This window comes from Urocampus carinirostris, chromosome 15 (genome assembly GCF_059441175.1).
Source record: "Urocampus carinirostris isolate Australia breed hairy pipefish chromosome 15, RoL_Ucar_1.0, whole genome shotgun sequence".
Taxonomy (NCBI): Eukaryota; Metazoa; Chordata; class Actinopteri; order Syngnathiformes; family Syngnathidae; genus Urocampus; species Urocampus carinirostris.
Window position 1 is genome coordinate 1,669,128 of NC_142363.1, and position 20,052 is coordinate 1,689,179.

Below are 20,052 nucleotides of genomic sequence, written 5' to 3' on the forward strand. Positions count from 1 at the left end.
AATTGGCCGGTCTAAATTGTCCCTAGGTGTGAATCAGAGAGTGAGTTGTCTGTCCCCGTGTGCCCTGCAATTGGCTGGCAATCAGTTCAGGGTGTCCACTGCCCGATGATTGCTGGGATGGGCTCCAGCACCCCCGCGACCCTACTGAGGATAAGCGGTGTAGCTAATGAGATGAGATGAGATATATATATATATTCTCTTCACCGCTTATCTTCGGTAGGGTCGCAGGGGTGCCTGAGCCCATCTCAGCTATCTTCGAACCGATGACCGATGACCTCAGAACTGTGCTGCGACCACGCTAACCACTCAGCTTTTGCCACCCATGTATATATATATATATATATATATATATATATATATACCATTTACTTAAATTCCTTTCCAATCGCTAGAAAGTTTATGTTTGAGTTCTGTGATTCATTAAAGAAGTTTCTTTTTGATACATGAGGTTTTTCGCAGTGGATAAGGAATATGTGCATGCTGTGAGCTTGTTTTTATTTTTTATTATTTAGTGAATTGTTAACGCTAGATCAGACACCACTGATTCAAAATACGTGTTTGTTTCCAAATAATGCTGTTCTTCACAGAGTATGAAGAATTTTTAATGGAGCAGTGTTAGCAAGTCGTAATTTATTTTTTTAGCCAATCGTTAATGCTAGTTTGGACTTTGAGCTATTGACTATAAGGAAGTCATTGGAATTGAATGAATGGAAATTCAAGTGCATACTTACTGGTACAAAAAAGCACTAGAGGCCAACACCAAAAGTACAACAATATTTTCATTGATGGGGGTTTTGGGGTTTTTAAGGGTTATTGTTCTATCTTCGTTATTCATTATCCATTATCCGTTATCGGTCAGTTCATAATACGCTACAAAGCCTAGGAGCCGGGACACTTACTCTCAGCCAAAAGGCCAAGCTAAGGTCCTAGCCCTAATAAGGAAGCCTAACAAGGTAGATAAAGGAATGAGGAAAGAACGAGTGATGAACTATAGTTTTTAGGGCATTTAACAGCTTATTTATGTTACGGGTCGTCACTGACCCACTTACATGGGGCATCTTACCCAAGAGTAAACACAAGAAGAAGATTAATCCATGATATTTGTATTAAAATTACAGCAAATGAAAATTTCACAGTTCCTGCACTTGAGCCCCCAGTGACTGGATATTTGGTGGCCTGCAAGTCCATCAATGAAGTCCTAGAGTCGCAGAGTGACAGTTTTTGAGCGTTTGTTTGACTAAATGTTGCACCAACTAGAAAATGTCTTTGTCAATCAAACGTCACCTCAGAGACTCTGGGAAATCCATTAAAAGCAATTTGGACGCAGCCGTAAAGTTCACAACGCCGTGACTGCCTTGTGTAGTTTTTGAAACACTAAATTACAGGCCATGATTTCAAGTGTGGCATTTGAAATCACTTGAGATTCCAGATTGTGGATTTAGAATAAATGAAAAAAGGTCTCTAGTATATGTTTAGAGTTGGAAACAATGTTAGTTTCTTTTGCTGTAAAAAAGTTAACTTAAAAATAGAATAGAATAGAATAGTCTTTATTGTCATTGATATTCAGGTGGTGAAACTGTGTATTCAACAAAGCACTCTGGTGAAAGACTGTCAGAATAAACAGCCAAAAAATGATTACGACGCAATGCTTAGAAACTTGGCCCAAGTTTCTCCTTCCCTACTTTCCTTCTGCTGATGGTAAAAACTTAAACAATACAATACAATGCATTGAGACCGTCTGCTGCTAAGTTCTTGAAAATAAAGTGCAAACTTGATATATGTCGTAGCTATTACTATATACAGTTGTTTATAAATCATATAACATTTTTAGAAACTTACGGAATTGCCTTGTTAATCCCTCGTCATGGTTGAAGATAGATTGGAAATGCAAGTCATGTCAGCTCTAGTGTGAGTCTACTGTTTACAACAAGATGGAGCAACCACGAGTAACACAGAAAACCCGGAAGTAATATTATTTTGCTATATTTTTTACTCAAAGCTCAACTAACCATGACATTTTAATGTTTGTAGAGGACTCAACTTTGTGACAGTATTGTTCTTACAGGTAGACAAAAGTGGTGCCCCCCGCCACCCACTGTTCACCTCCATCTTCCTCTCCCTCTCTTTCGCTTACCCTACTCCACCAGATATGCAAAGATGATGACATCAGCTGACTCCATATACGGAAATAACTCATATACAAATGTACCTGTTACAATGTCAGAAAATTATCAAACAAAGTCAAAACATGTGAATTGAATACTGTGTTCTGAATAAATCACATTGATTTAATTATCTGGCAGATACTTGGTGAATGCGGGTTGGTAGGGCATTATCTTGCATGTACACATTAAAGGTCCCAGTGACAAGAGGGCCAGAGTCGTGTGAGGTCGTCTTAGAAACTGCAATTCAGTTTGAAAAAAGCCAGCAAGGGGGCAAAAGGTCTGGCTTACAGAGACCAAAAGAGTTATTTTTGAGCCAGGCAAGAGGCTCAGCCAAACAAGCAGCACAGGACCAAATCCTGGCCCACACGCAACCGAAAGGTTCTGACCCAGTCAAAAAAGTGAGAAGAAATCACGTAACTTTTGTGTAGTCACCCTTCAGTATAACTAAAAAAGGTTTTTTATCCGTTTTACTGATATAATGATCTAAAAATGTATGTGGTACCCCAAAAAGGCTAGAGGAGTTTGAAAATAATAAACTCTTTATCTTAATGAATTTGTATAATTTTTTAGGCTGGTGCTATATTTTAAACACAGATTTTTTTTTGTAATTAAAGAATAGCAATTGGGGCAGCACGGCAGCGCAGTGGTTAGCGTGTGTCCAAATTGTCCCTAGGTGTGAATGAGCGAGCGTGTTGTCTGTCCCTGTGTGCCCTGGGATTGGCTGGCAACCAGTCCAGGGTGTCCCCTGCCCACTGCCCGATGATTGCTGGGATGGGCTCCAGCACCCCTGCGACCCTACTGAGGATAAGCGGTGCAGCTAATGAGATGAGAAATGAGATGAGAATAGCAATTGCCACACAGGTATTCCCACATTGTACAACATGCAAAATGTGAATAAGTATTACATATTTTTAGCAAGTCTTCATGTACTCATCTGTTAACAGTTCCGAAAATTCATCCCAAAAATTGGAGTATGGTCCAGGTGGGCGATACACAACAACTAAATATATTGGTGTTGACATTAAGGACCTCATAACAAGTGCTTCAAACGTTTTAAAACGAGTAGGGGTATTAGGAGTTAATTTCAACTTACCTTCCAATATAAGAGCAACACCTCCACCTTTTTTCCATGGTCGTGCCAAGTGCGAACTCACAAAGATAGGGGGAGAGGCCTCATTTAACACTACAAACTCATTTGGTTTTAACCAGGTCTCACAAAGGCCAATAAGGTTAGGATTGTGTTCATTAATAAGGTCATTGACAAGTAAAGCTTTGGAGGCTAGTGATCTAATATTCAGAAGGCCAAGCTTCAGCACTGTGGACTGAGCTGAAACCTTTCGCGAGTTTTGAACCTTAATGGCAACCTTAGTGGTAACCTCCACAGGATTATACTGCCGGGTCTTGTGCCTTGCATGACGGCAGATGCGGCCCGAATTCCATACCACAGGAATATTGTTGACAGGTGGAGTAGCAGGATGACTATTGGTAGAAAATAATGTTATTTCTTCTCCCTCCTCACCTAACAAAGGAGAAAAAGAGGTAAGAAGCACAGAAGAAGATGCTATAGAATAGTACAGATCAGGGTGTATGGTGCAGCCAATAGAACGCTCTAAACTACAAAAACTATGTGAATTGCATGAATCTAGCATAGCGCTAGTTAGCTCTAGCGCTACAGACTCCACACCCGTGGTTACAGGTTCACTAATCACCTGTGACCTGGCCTGCACTAGTGTACCCTGTCATGGAAGGCTTAAACAGTATCTATATTTTTAGAAAGAGTGGAGGCACCTTCCCAGTTAGGGTGAAGGCCCTCTCTCCTCAGCAGGTCAGGTCGGCCCCAGAAAGCAGGCCAGTTATCCACAAACCTAAATCCCTGCTGACTGCAAAAACTAGCCAGCCACCGGTTTAGCGGGACTAGTCTGCTAAACCTCTCATCATTGCCTCTCGCAGGCAAGGGGCCAGAGACAATTACTCGATGCAGACTCATCTTTCTGGTGAGATTACAGGTCCTAGCAATATTTTTCAATGTAATCTCAGATTGCCTCATTTTAATATCATTAGAGCCGACGTGAATGACTATATCGGTGTAGCTAGCCCTGTCCTGTTGTCTAGATTTGCATGTCCGCTCCCTCAAATTAGCCTCAATGTCAGGTGCTCTGGCCCCAGAAATACACATAACCGTTGCTGGGGTGCTAAGCTTTATGTTACGGGTGATGGAGTCACCTATAACTAGGGTGCGGGAGCCTGTAGACCGAGGTGGAGTGGGACTAGCTGGGGGGCTGAACTTGTTATGCGTCTGAATTGGCTCACTGCGATTAACATGCCGTTTAGGGCTAGGGCTGACCGGACTAGCAGGTTCGCTACAACCCACTCTAGCAGTGGTGTCCGAGGCACCTAACATTTTCCGTTTAAACTGCTCTAGCTCGGTGCTGATAATCGGCTCTGTGATTTACAGCAGCCCATACTCATTTGTGAGCAGTCGGATGCCGGAAGAGCGTCTCAGCAGCCGTGCGAGGGGATGCCCTTCAACAGCGATCGGCAGCAGCTTCCGACTGTAAAACAATTGTGCGCGGCACTTACCTTGCACCGATCGTCCGAGATACTTACCCGAAACTTTTCAACTGTTTGAGATAAAAAGTCTCAGTCCAGAATTCTGCTATAGTGGGAATCTGAATCAATCTCGTAGTCGCGACGACGTGAGCAACACTATTCTCGACATCGCTCTTGTCAGTATTGGAACGTAATAGGTGAGATTTGCAAAAGTTTAATTTGATCTCTGAGCCGTATGTACTCATGAAGAAAGCCATATATGGTCTTACAATCAATAGGTTCACAGCCCCTGCTCTAGAGGATATTAGCCATATTGGTAAACTTTAAGAATAAATTCCTTGAGTACCCTGGCACATGGAATGTATTGAAACGTACGTCTATAAATGTTAGGAGGAACACTACACATTCTGTGCCTATACAAAATAAATTGGACTTTTTGAATACTTTTAAGGGCAATACAGTCATATTATTCCTTTTTTCTTAATATCATTCAATATGGTGGGAAACAGAATGAGAGGAAGGCCTAAATATGGTTGTGTGGATAGGGTGAAACGGGCTCTGAATGTGAGGTCGGTTAATTTAATATATGCAAGAGTGTGTACTAAAAATAGATGTGAATAGCAAAGGATAGTTAAGAATGACGTATGATGCAGGTAAACAAATGTATGCTGCCGAGGCAGCCGCCAACTCAATTGACTTTGAGACCACTGGACTAGGGGTATATTGCTAGTATAGAGAGAGGGATAGATACCTGTATGTAGAAAGAGATAGATAGATAGACTGATCTATGTTGACAATGTTGACGCTAGCATCGAGTATTATCATGGAGCTCACGAAATCCCAATGGGTGGTGCGTGTAAGCGTGCGCTCAGGTGGTATAGCAGTCCTCCTGTGACCTCCTCGCCTGTTCTGCTGTCTGGCTGCACGCCGACTCTCTTTCTTCCTCCCTCTCCTCCTTCACATCAGATGTGTCATCTGCCGCTTCGCTCTCACGGGAAGCGCCTGACCCAGATCTGTCTCCTCTGACGCTGGCTTGACCACGTGCACGCTAGCAAACACTGCAACACACATGCAATTGACATTTGGGTCACTGACAAGACATCAGGTGAGGACAGAGGAACCCAGGTGACAAGGAGAACCAGTCAACCTTTGCCTTGAAATCGGCCATGTGAGTTCGATGATACATGTACACGAGCACACACTGTGTGCGTAGTTCAATTTCACGCAGGGGTGTCCAAACATTTGAGAAACAGGCCAGATTTGGTAAGCTGAAAATGTGCGAGGGCCGACTATTCAGCCTGGCATTCTTTGAAAAGTTTTTAATAAATTTACTCTACGTGAAAGGTTTGCAGTGTTTGGCGGATAGCGTCGCGACCTCGTAGCAAGCCTTTGTAGCATGTCAAGTCAAGTCAAGTCATTTTTATTTGTATAGCCCTAAATCACGAAGAGTCTCAAAGGGCTTCACAGATTATTACACCATATTACACAGACTATTTTTCAGCCGGCGAGAAGAGTAGGTTATTCATATGCTATGGAGTAGAAGTGAGTTTTAAGTTTAGATTTAAACATTTCCACTGAGGTTGCAGATCGGATCTCAGGGGGAAGAGCATTCCACAGCACCGGTGCCCGGATGGAGAACGCTCTCGAACCAGCAGAACACTTCTTTGCTCTTGGGATCACCAGAAGACCGGCACTCTCAGATCGTAGGCTTCGGACCGGGACGTAGGGGCAAATCAGATCTGAAAGATAAGAGGGAGCATGTCCATGTATGATTTTGTACAATACTAAGAGAACCTTAAAATCACATCTATGGCTAACTGGGAGCCAATGCAGGTTAGCCAAAATCGGTGTTATGTGATCGTACTTTTTTGTCCTAGTTAAAAGCCTCGCTGCGGCATTTTGTACCAGCTGAAGTGACTTGATTCTAGACTTCGGGAGACCAGAGAGTAGTGCATTACAGTATATCGAGACGGGAGGTAACAAACGCATGAATTATAATTTCCGCATCAGACTGAGACAGTATTGAACGGATTTTAGCAATGTTACGAAGATGGAAGAAAGCGGTTCTAGTAATTTTCTTTACATGCATTTCAAAGGATAGATCAGGGTCAAATATGACACCTAAATTTTTAACTGAGTCACTCTGTGTGATGTGACATTTGTCAATGTTCACAGCAGTTTTTGAGAATATATCACGGCATTTAGATGGACCAATGACTAACATTTCGGTCTTTTCAGAGTTAAGACGCAAGAAATTGAGTGACATCCACTCTTTTATCTCAATGAGGCAGGCCTCCAAATTTCCACAGTTTAGTGTGTGAGATTCCTCCAACGGAAGATATAGTTGAGTGTCGTCTGCGTAGCAGTGGAAGCTGATACTGTACTTGCGAATAATATCACCTAATGGAAGCATGTAAATGCTGAAGAGAAGGGAGCCAAGCACTGAACCCTGCGGAACACCGCTGGTAACATTAAAGGGCTCAGATGTCATTTCACCATATTTAACACAGTGCGTCCTATCTGAGAGGTAGGATCTGAACCACGAGAGGACGGTTCCTGAGAGACCAATCCATTTTTCCAACCGTTCTAGTAGGAAATTGTGGTGCACTGTGTCAAAAGCAGCACTAAGATCCAGCAGCAGCAAAAGTGATGAAGCGCCAGAATCCATTGCCAGTAGGAGATCATTTGTTACCTTGATCAGAGCTGTCTCAGTAGAGTGGTTAGCCCTGAATCCTGATTGCATGGATTCAAAAAGGTTATTCTCGGATATGAAAACATTTAGCTGCTGTGCCACTACATTTTCAAGTACTTTAGAGAGGAAAGGTAGGTTTGACACAGGTCTATAATTACTTAAGATTTCTGGATCAAGGTTGGGTCTTTTCAGTGTGGGTTTAATAACGGCGGACTTAAAAGCTGCTGGAACTACACCTGAGGACACGCACGGTCACTTAAAAAAGTGCTGCTGTGCTGTTTAAACAGCTTCCATTTGCTTTTCTTTGTCATCGTGTTCAATTTCAGCTAGCTTTTTCTGCATGTTTCGTCTTGATATGATATTTTTTGAAAACAGCCAAGTCTCTTGTCATACTAAGCAGATGCAGTTGTTTCAAATTTGATGAAAAAATATGCCAGTTTCCAATTGTCCTGGAAGCATATGCCCTCACAGTCAACTTTCCTTTATTATTTTATTTACAGTCACCATGTCAGGAGCAATGTTCCCTCTAATTTTCCACGGGTCTGAGCGTTCACACAAAGTCGGTAAGCAACGCTTGAAACAACAGTGAGCAACCATAATCTTAAGTGTGGCAAGATAATTAATTATCAAACATGTCCAAAACTTGACATCAAGTTACATTTTGCTGAGTTTCCGGCAATACAAAATTATTTTTCTCTTTTGAATGAATTGACTCATGTGATATTGCAAAGGTTGTACGGCCTACAATGTCATGAAACGAGCCGGGAAGCAGGAAGTCGAAACTCATATGCGTAGACGATCTCTCACTTTAATTAGGAAATAAAAGTTGTCCAACACACTAACGGACCAAAAACAAAACAGGTTCAAAGGCAATCAAAATTACAAACTAGGCATTACTCAGATCAAACAGGCATGAACAGGTCTTCAACAAGGTACAATGGTCTGGCAACGGGCAGTCCCAAAAGTAGCGTTTATGTACTCCAAAAGCAATCAGTCCAATGCGTCTCAGACAATGTCAAGGGGCAGGGCCAGCTGTGCGCCATGACAACCGTGCAAGACATGACGGAACCCCCGCTTCAAGGGACAGCTCTTCAGGTCCCAAAAGGAAACAAATACCTCGCCCCCCAGAATGGGTCAACGCTCCCGATGAGGGCAACCCCACTCCCTCTTTCAAAAACGCAGGAACGGGGAGAGGCAGGGGCGGAAGGCAGACAAATCTGAGCGGTGAGCTGACGAGTCGGACTGGCGATCGGCGGAGTCGGACTGGCGATCGGCGGAGTCGGACTGGCGATCGGCGGAGTCGGACTGACGATCGGCGGAGTCGGACTGGCGATCGGCGGAGTCGGACTGGCAAGCAGGGGAGTCAGACAGGCAAGCAGGGGAGTCAGACAGGCTAGCGAGGGAGTCAGACAGGCAAGCGGAGGAGTCAGACAGGCGAGCGGAGGAGTCAGATAGGCAAGCAGGGGAGTCAGACAGGCAAGCAGGGGAGTCAGACAGGCAAGCAGGGGAGTCAAACAGGCAAGCAGGGGAGTCAAACCGGCAAGCAGGGTAGTCAGACCGACAGATGGGAATGGAAGGTCGGTCGACAGGCGCAGCGTTGAGGCCGACAGGAACCACGGACAGCTCGACGCCAAATCCTCCCGGGAACCCCATTCGAGGCACAGCAATGGCCACGACGGGCAGAGCCGTGGTTCGAGCGGCAAGGGAAGGTGACGTCGCGGCCAGAGAAGGAGCCGCGGAAGGCGGGGCCGTTGTCGAAAGGAGCTCATTCAGCAGACGAGACAGGGAGTCAGTCCGCTGAGCTAATTGCTCCATCCGGCATTGCATGCGTTGAGCTTGCTCGGCCTGCCAAATGGCGTCCTCCAGCATTCCCCAAATTGTGTTGGGATCGTTCGCTGAGTTCAGACCATTCTGTCATGAAAACGGGCCGGGAAGCAGGAAGTCGGAACTCATATGCGTTGTCCAACACACAAACGCACCAAAAACAAAACAAAACAGGTTTAAAGGCAATCAAAATTACAAACTAGGCATTACTCAGATCAAACAGGCATGAATAGGTCTTCAACAAGGTAAAGCAATGGTCTGGCAACGGGCAGTCCCAAAAGGAGCGTTTAAGTACTCCAAAAGCAATCAGTCCAATGCGTCTCAGCCGGTGTCAAGGGGTGGGGCCAGCTGGGCGCCATGACAACCGTGCAGGACATGACATACAAACGTCGTTTGTTCTTACAATTCTTTCAAAAGATATCCATTTCTTTTTATTTCCTGATATATTTTGTCGCATAATATTAACATTTTTGGGGGCTTATTTAGTCGGTTGTAAGATACAGAACTGTACTTAATCGCATTTTTTTAGTGGAAGTACAATGTTGGCAACAAGATTCACTTGATATAATTGGAAATTATTTGAATGCAACACAAACTTTTTCTTCTTTTTTCCGTGTTTTTTTTTCCTTTTAAAAAATCTCATTGTGTTTATATTTTTCCGAGCTGTTACTTTTTTCTTTTTGTTCTCTATTTACTTTTTTGCTACATTTCTTTCTTTTCTTTTTTTCTGGCTTTTTTCTAAAATTTTTACTTCTTTTTTTTCTCTTCCTTTTGTTTCTTTTTTTCTCAGCTTTTCACTACTTTTTCATTTTGGTATTTTTTTCTTTTTTGTTCTATTCCCCCCTTTTATTAAGTCATTTGGTCATGTTGGGATTAAAGAAGCAAAAACAAGTAAGTGCAACAGCGCTACCCTTCTTCAAGAGTGTGCTACATGATACCTCTCATAATTAGGGGGAGAGGCCTCATTTTGTGGTAAAAACTCATCCGTTCTCAACCAGGTTTCACAAAGACTGATCAGGTTGAGATTGTGATCACTAATAAAAAATGAAGTCACCTTTTTTGTGCATTTAACTTGCTAGTTAAAAAAGCTCTACTTTTTTTACTTGTTACTTACCAATTTTGACTGGCATTGTATACAAGGTGAAAAACTCATACGCAAAGCGGCTAGCACAATTTGTGTAGCTCCAATCAAAAAATCATTTTTTTGTTGTTGACTTTGATCACTAAATTTAAATGGCGTGAGTATCTATGATTTTTTTTCTGTCAATGGGCTGCTATAAACTGACATGAATTCCGCCATTCTGCCTCAACACACAAAGGGGTCTATATGTTTTTTGATCATTTCAAACTGTATACGCTTTATAATAAAATGTACAGAGAAAGAAAACAATTAAAAACATGTTTTTGTTTGACCAATCTTTTCCAGCCAATTTCAGGTCTGATCTGGATCGTCTTGGTCACTGGTAGCAGACGACAACATCATCTTAGGTTGCTAAAATTGACACAGTACACTATCAAATGTTATCCTCAATAAGCATTGTTTTGCTCGTCTTGCGGCCTTGTGGATAAAGCATGATATGCGCATGCCTGCCAAACTATATCTGTTTTTATATAAAGTCATTGTCACAAACCAGGGCAAGAAACAAGAAGCAGAACCCAATCACGTAACGATATTTACAGTTTATTGGGGAGAAGTAGATTGATCGCCACGAGGAAGTGGTCAAAATCAAACAGGTCAGGGCGAGAACAAAACAGGAGCAAAACCCAGCCAAAAACACAGGCAAAACGGGGATTCACAGGGCTTGGCAAAATGAGAGCAAAAAGACACAGGCAAAAACGGGGATTCACAGGGCTTGACTTGTCACAACAGAGTTTTAGCTCCGACACCAGGCGACTCACAAGAAAGCGTTTAAATAGTCAGGGAGTAATCTTTCAACGCTTTTCAGCTGGTATCCATGAGCGGGGCCAATTAGGCGCCGTGGCAACCGTGATAGAACCTGGAGGCACACAAACTATCTTTGCTTTTTATTCTATATAGTTTGTCTTGCTGTGGTCAAATATGTGCCACATTCTGTATGTATTCTTTATTATTACTTAATAAGGGGAAATGCAATTATTAATAATGAGAGGAATTGGCTGAGGTTGACAGATCTAGTAAATCTTTGGGTTGAAATCAGCCCTGTGAGTCCAAAGATACTTGCACACCAAGTCTGTGTTTGGCTCAAGGTGTGTTATTTTCTTCACCTATTTTCTTCGCTATAAAAGCACTTGTTGCCCTCAAAAATTGCTTGGAAACAAAGCCAGCCAATAAGAAGAACGTTGTTTTAATGGATTTTTTATGATCAAACCATTTAAAAAAAAACAAAAAGATCTTGACAAATTGAGCTGTTTTGATTTTTGTGCCCGGATATCCGTGATTTATTTGAAGTGAGTAGGATCCAGTATTTAAGTGATACATTCAAAATAAAAAATGGAGAACATTTCAGCCTGAAAGAGAAACATGTCAAAAAATAGGCTTGAATAATGTTTATTCAATTCTTTTTAGGTACGTTGAGCAGGTATGTCCATTTTTTAGGTTCAAAGGCAGGAAACAGAACGGTAGAAGGACTATTTGGACTTGTTAAAGTATTAAGTATTTCAGTGACGTGCATTGAGGTACAAATAAATGAACTAGGGCTACAAAAACAAATCAATAACATCTATTAAAATTGATTATTGAAAGCGTTGGCAACTAACATATGTTGTCACAATATGTTAACCCATTTTGTAACAATTACAATAAAGGTATATTCTATTCTATTCTAATTACTTCATCGATTCGTTATGTCGCACTATTTATGCGTCACTAAGCACCAGGGTTGGAGGGTCACAGAATACATGTAGCGGCTTTAAGTAATCGGGATACAAAAAAATCTAATCATATTCCTTTACAGTTACAATAAAAAGGCGTCATCAAACTACAGCTACATTTGGTGAAAGTAACGTTTTTTTTTCTCCTTTTCTCTCCCTGTTGTGCTCTGTCTATTTCTCTCACCCTTTCTTCATTTTTCTCTCTCCCTTACCTTGTCTCTCTATCCCTGCCCCTTACTCTGTCTTCCTTGTTCTCTCTCGTATTCTCTGTCTCTCTTTTATTCTCCCTCTTTTTCTCTCTCTCTTGTTCTCTCATCACGGACTTTTGTTCAGGATACTAGTCCTCTTTTTTCTTTGTCTCTGTCTCTTTCCCTTCTCTCTCTCTCTCTCTCTCTCTCTCTCTCTCTCTAGCTCTCACTCTGTTTCTCTTACTCTGTCTCCCATTTTCTCTCTCTTTTCTCTGTCTTTCCTTCTCTCTCTCTCTCTCTCTCTTTCTCTCTGTGTCTTAAACCTACTTGTCCGACCCCTGTAAGTTTTCTTAATAGCGTGTGACTCCCAGAAAAAATGAGTTTGACACCCTTTTCATAGACTAACCAATTAATAGTAATATGAGTTTTGGTGACTAAAGTAGACTTGCAAGCCCATCAGTACCTGAGCAATTTGCGACTTACCTTTTTTAATATCAGATTTTTTAAAAAGCGCTGCAAAGGAAAATACATATTTGAATGGAAAGTTGAAGGTCCTTTTTGAACTGACTTCAAACATAGCTGTAATTGTGAAAAATGAGACATAAGCTTAATATTCTTTGTGTTATATATTTAATATTAACATTAGCCAAACAAAAATTGAAGCTCACGAGTAATAAACTTTAGCATTTGAGTCTAATTGTTGTAATCTCTTGTGTGCATTCCCTCACATCGTTTAGTATTCCTGCCTTTCCATTGTCTCCCCTATAACCGTGAATATTTAACCCTATTTGCATGGGATGAATATTGTATGGAGTGGATAAATCTATAAATGTGAGTTCCTATTTTTAGACTTTTTTGATTGGATGGATTTCCATGAGCGTCATTTAAACCCAAAACGTAAAGAACTGCTGTTATTCAAACGAGGATGAGGGTCAAATTGGCTGAGCTTTTTTACAAATTGGTTGATCAATGATTGCATAAGCTACTGTTTTTTGGACCATCCATCCATCCATTATCTGCACCGCTTATCCTCAGTAGGGTCGCGGGGGTGCTGGAGCCCATCCCAGCTCTCTTCTTGCAGTGGATAGGGGTACCCTGAACTGGTTGCCAGCGAGGTCACACAGGGACAGACAACTCACTCGCTCATTCACACCTAGGGACAATTTGGACCGACCAATTGACCTGACATACATGTTTTTGGAATGTGGGAGGAAACCAGATTGCTCGGAGGAAACCCATGCAAGCACATGGAGAAAATGCAAACACTGCACAGGAAGGCTGGTAGCTGGATTTGATCTCTTTGGACCCATAGGTGAATATTTTCCCCCCAATATTTTTGACAGCATTGTTTCCACTGTTTTTCAGGGATATGTTTCACAATCATGATTTTTAAAGATGTACAGTTTATCCTTGTATTTTGTGATTTATTTTTTGTTGCATTGAAACGTAAATATTTTAAAGAGAAATGTTGTTGTGATATGCAGGGATTCAAGTTTAAAGTTGCTCAGTATATAACAATTCAAACAAAGTAAAACTTCACGGCAGAAGGAAAAAAATAAATGTTATTATAATTGAGTAGAATAATTGATTTTTTTTCTTTTAATCTTTTGTTTTCTTTTTTCCTAGCTTTTTACTTACTGTATCTTGCTTCATTTTTTCCTTTTGTTCCTTTTTTTCATAGCTTTGTTCTTTCTTCTTGCTTTATCCTCGTTTTCTTAATTTTTTCATGTCAAGTCAAGTCACATTTATTTATATAGCCCTTAATCACAAAAATGTCTGCTTTTTTCTTCTACTCTTTTCCCTATTCTCTTGTATTTTTCGTTTCCTTTTTCTATGTGATTTACTTTTTTTTTTCTTGCTTTATTTTTTTTTTCTTCTTTTTCTTTCTTTTTTTCCTTTTTTTTTTTTTCTTCTTTAGTTTGTCTGTTTTTCCTCTTTTTTTAACTGCTCTCACCATTACATGTAGTTTTCTTTGGTTGGGGAGATCGTGTTCATCAGTACAAAACACCCACCCCGACCCCAGTTACGCCCCTAATACACACCTCTACCTTCCAAGCCCTCCATGCTTATATGAGTGTATGTGTGCTATAATAAGCTCCCTTTTGCCGTCTCTGCCTCCCTCCTGGCTTCCATTTCCCCTTTCAGTGTGATGTGGGTGGAGAAGGAAGTGACCTATATAGGCTATGCAGCTCTTTTCTCTGCTACAGCTTTCCGGTTGTGTAATAAGTGTGTCTATGAATATGTGTGTATGCAGTGTGCATGCAGCAGATATGAATAATTCAGAAGATGCCACAACACAACCGCCTTCAATAAAACCATCCACGTTAATGAGTCTTAATGACAGCCACTATGTGGAGACAATCGAAGTGTGTGCGTGCATTAGCTGAGGGGACGCCATTGTGTGAATGCTAAAGTGGCTCCTGAAACGGAAAAAAAAGGGGAAAAATCTTTGCAGTGAACGTTTCCCCCACCACACAGATGAGTGTTTGCACAGGTGCCAAACCGAGCCGCTGCCTTTGCCCCGGGCTCTGTCAAGGCTGCCTGGGGTAATATTACCTGAGACTTTGTAAAGAACATAAAAGCTGACTTAACAGCAGGGGAGACGAGAGCAGACGTCGGATGGGGAGGAGCAAGAGGCAACTGCAGCATCCTGCCCTCCCATCGGCTTGTTTCTAGGATTCAACTCCAAAATGACTTCTGTCTTACATTTTTCCCCCTAAACTTTGAGTGTGTGTTAGTGTGTGTGTGTGGGTGTGTGTGTGGTTTCATCCATTGTATTCCATTTTGTTCCATTAGCACTAGAGTTTTAATTATTATTCTTTCTCACAGCAGGTAGAAAACCACGTAGGATATCTGGCGTTGACGCCATTGACTGCAGAATACCAACATTGCTGTAACCCCTGTAAGGGTTTGGACAAGACACGTAAAGTGTCTTGGAGTCAGATTGCAGTTTAGGAAATGTTTAACCTTACCCGTACATTTGAAGTCGTTTCGAGCTATACCAGGGGTCGGGAACATATGGCTCTCGAGCCTTATATGGCTCTTTTTATGTGTATGTATGGCTCAGAGACAAATTTTCTGCGTGTGGTTCTAAATTTGCATGAGAGAACTTGAGTCTAGTCGTGTTTATTTGTATGGCCCTTAATCACAGGAAGTCTCAAAGGGCTGCACAGACCACATACTATCACAGACTACAGACTCTTTTTCCACCATCCCCTGATCTAAAACTTGCATGAGGGCAAGAGAAAACTCAAAACCTCAGTATTAGGACAATTGAAAAACCTTGAAAAGGGACCGCTCATGAGGTATTTCCTCTTCTGGAATGACCAGGCTGCAATGGATTTTGCAATACACGGACATTGTCAACATGAGGCATAGGTCAATCATAAGCTATAGAATATACGTGTTTTTTAAGCCTAAATTTAAACAGTTCCACCGCGGTTGCAGATCAAATCTCAGAGGGCTGAGCATTCCACAGCACCGAGGCACGAAACAGGAACACTCACAAATATTTAGTACTGTTCCGTATACAGAGCGACCGTTTTTAACTTCAGTTTACAGTCAAGGTGTCACACCAAAAAAACTTGTTAGGCTGTAAATCGCCATAGAATCCTTTGGAAGCTGGATGGAAGCTCCTTAAACAATCTATGTCCATTATCGAGACTCTTAATGATGAAAAGCCACATATCTTTTTCTAAATACCCAGAAGCTCTAGCAAAGCACCTACAGCAATTTGATTGGGTGAGCAGTAGGAATGGGTGGATCTACGCAGAGCGTAAGCACTCCCTCCTGTCTATCGCCCAGTCCTATATGTGCCGAAGACAAATATGTCGGGATCTTCGTTTGCAGAATTTTGTGGCATTTTTACAAAATAACTTTGGTCACACCTTGAAACCATTTTATTTTTGTCAAAAATGACAGTCAAAATGAGCCTCAACACCCTCTAACGCCCAGCATTGCCATATGGCAACGTAACTGTTACCACCCGCCCAACATCTCTCAATGTTTTTCTTTTTTTTCTTGAGACCACATTTACGTTTTTTGGGGATCGTGTCCCACTGCATCAGACAGTGTTTGTGTTTTTATTCTTTGCGTTAATTCTTTTTGTGTGGTTGTCAGTGGTGATTGCCATGGTAACTGACCAATTTCAATTCACTTAAGATAATTTCTCAAGGATGAAGTGAAACTTCAGCGACCTGACGATGACTCGGATGATACTGAAGGACAACTGAAACGTTTTTGATAAATAACTTCCACTGCTTTTCAATTCGGATGTATACATTGAGAACTAGCGAGAGTACCTAGTGAATATTGCATAAAATTCTGTCAAACCTCCCGTTTTGCTCCTGTTATGTATTATGTGAATTATGTTGGCAAAACAATGACTCATTTCTCCTCTATAAAATAAATGTTTTCAAACGCCACCACAGTACTTTATATTCAGAATGGATGCGTGGTGGAAAAGGGAAGCTCCCCGTTTTTCTCTTTCTCTTGCACATTTGAGGAATTAGGAGGGCATTTTTGGCTCAACATATACAAGCAGAGGTGTGCGTATTTAAAAAAAATACTGTGTTTGGTCATAGTTTATTTAATTAAAGTTGTCGGTCTTTGTTTTTCAGCTTCCTTCAATTGCGAACCTTCGATTTATTTATCTTCAATTCTGTCGCGGATGCTCGGTTTCCATGTTCCTCCACATAGCATAGAAATCAACACACAATTCCAGACAAAAACACGAGAGCATTTAAAGGAGGGAAAGTGAAGTTTTGGATTTAATCCATATTTGGGGGGACAACTCTGCTCCGCCTGCGGTAGCACAATAACTTTCGAAATGCCTGACACGCTATGGTGTGAGCATCCATGATCACTTTCACTAAAAATGCATTACGTGTGATGTCACACTTCGTCTTTTGTGGAAGCGTGATATGATGGCAATCAGACAAGAGAATCTTAGGGGCCGGTCACACAGACATTTGCGGCTGAATCACAGCCAGAAATTTCTGCCTTTGAGGCGGACGCTATTGGACGCATTGAGATCGCCATTCAGACGAGATACAGCGGTGCTTAACACGAGGTCGGAAATTCGCGCGCGGGTGGCAGCGCGAAACTGTTTGGCGCTGCTCAATTCTTCGGAGTGCGGGAACACAGCCTGTCACGAGCATATTGAGGCTGTACCACGGCCAGAAATTTCTGGCTGTGAAGCAGATGCTGTTGGGCGCTGTTGGACGTTTTGAGACCGCCATATAGACGAGATAGAGCAGTGCTTTACTCGCGGTCGGAAATTTTCACGTGGTTGGCCGCGCTCAAAACTTTTGAGCTGCTCAAAAGTTTGAGCACGTGTTAAACCGCGTGCCGCACACGTTGTCAACACGAGGAAATGACGCGGAACGACGTGCTCTGGCCGCGGCCAGGGCGTGCTTACACATGGGTAGGACGGGAAATTTCAGCGGGTAATCGTGGGTGGAGCATGGTAATAGCGTGTTCTGCGCCTGTATCGCGGTGTTATTACGTGAAATTAGCGTGTTACGCGTGTGACAGTCAAACGCCTTTCTCCGCGTATAAACAGCGCGAATGCCGAGCACACGTCAGTTGTGCTCGTGACGTCAAGGGGGTGAACATGGATCCCCGTCAGCGTAGTTTCTCTTCATTTCGAATAAATCTTTCGGTGCATTCGCAATAGTCGCAGCAAGGCTTTAATGCTAGGACCTTAGCTTGGCCTCTTGGCTCAGAGTAAGAGTCCCGGCTCCTAAGCTTTGTTGCGTATTATGAACTGATCGATAATGGATAATGAATAAAGAAGATAGACCAATAAAACTACAACCACTTTAACCTCGTTTCATCTCACTTTTAGGGAATGAAATGGCGAATATATAACCAAAACCACTTCATCTTGCATTTGTTGGAAATGTAATACAATTTAAACCATTCCGTCTTTGTTTTTGTTGTGATTGTAATGGAACGGTAAATCCTCCCCCCCTCGCGTGAACGCGCATTCTGCTGCGCTTCCAACGAAAGCGATCGTATTCTATATAAAACGCTTATTAAAACTATAAAGCGAGCTAATTATAACAATTGGGAGATCCTAGTCTATATAACGCGTTTAAATAAAAAATAAAGTGCGATCGTATTCTACAAAATGCGTTTGTTAACGTGGATGAAAAAGTCACGCGAGGGGGTGGGGCGGTGTGGGTGTTGCGTAGGAGTCGGATTTGGGCACAACACCGGCTCGGGAGCTTTTATACCCGTGGTCCACACGAGAAAATGACGCAGAAATGACGCGATGAGGAAGCGGAACAGTCGCCGGCGTCTGTTTTGCGGGCATACCACCGATGAACAGCGAGTTGGCCAATTTTGCGCATTTTCCATCCCGGGCAACCACGGGCAAAAAAAACCCGCAAAATTTTAGCCCTGATTCAGCCGCAAACGGCTGTGTGACCGGCCCCTTAGAAGTCATAGGAGATGCAAAGAAGTCAAATTTAGTTGGAAATGTGAACAACCTCACAAAAACATGGGATTTCACCCAAAAATGTTGTAAGTCTTGAATTGTTTAAGGATTGAACCGGAGACGTTCCAATCTTGGGAGCGGGGCCCCTACCCTAAGCCCGCCGAGCTGATCTGCCACTTTACATAAGACACAGGGCGCACTGCAGGATAGGGCGCACCGAAGAATATGAAGAAAACTGGAAACCTGTATATGCGCCTTATGCTCGTGAAAATACGGTAGACACATTTTACGAAATTTTATTTTAAGAAATTATACCGGAACGTTGTAACAATTAACTGCTTTGAATGTAACCTCTAAAGACATTGATAAATGCTTTTCTTTCTGAATGTTTTTAGCTTGGGAAAAAGTCTACCCTGCCTGTCCCCTGATTTACAAAGATGATCTGATTGCACATGCCAGTAGGAAGGAATGCCACATTTGTCCCTTCCATTCATTGACTGATCCAAACAAGTTCTTCTTTTCATCTATCCATCCATCTACCGACCTTTTCATACATGCATCCATGCAATTAGTCCGCCATCCATGCATTCATCCATCTATTTTAAAAAACCCATCTATCCATCAATCTATTTAGGTATTCCTTCATCCATCAATTGATCAGTACAGTTTTTTCTTTCACCCATCTTCCGATCCAGTCTTCCTTTCACCTTTATGTCTGACGCTCCTGTTCTTCTTTTCACCAGTTGTTTGTCTTTCTGTCTGTCCACCTGTCTGTCCGTCCGTCTGTCTGTTTGTCCATCTGTCCGTATGTCTGTCTATCCACTTCTTCCTTTCGCCAATGTGTCTGTTCCTCTGTGCATCCATTTGTCTACGTGGCTTTTTTTATTGTACTTTAAATTGTTATATTTGATCACTACTTGTATAAGTGCATGTGTCTGAATAGAGACTACTTGCAAGGTAATTACAAAAAGCATGTTTGAGATACACTGATGTAACAAACTAAAATTAGACAAAAGTTGTTGGGCCGGTCTAACCACCTTTTGTGTGGCAGCTGTCTGGGCTCGTCAACCAGCGGCCAACACATCTGCTGCTGCCTTCATGTGGTCAGGGTCATCTGTGACTGCAGCCAGCAAGGCGATGTCTGCGACAGATGGACCAAGATACACAACACTCCGGTTAGACACATTATGTGTGGAAATGAGTTTGAGATGGAAAGCGATTTCATTTGTGTGTGCTTCTTTAGATAGATGGATAGATAGATGGATACTTTATTCATCCCCGCAGGGAAATTCACACTTTACCCATAGAACATAGAAGGGAAAAAGATAGTCGGCAGCTAGG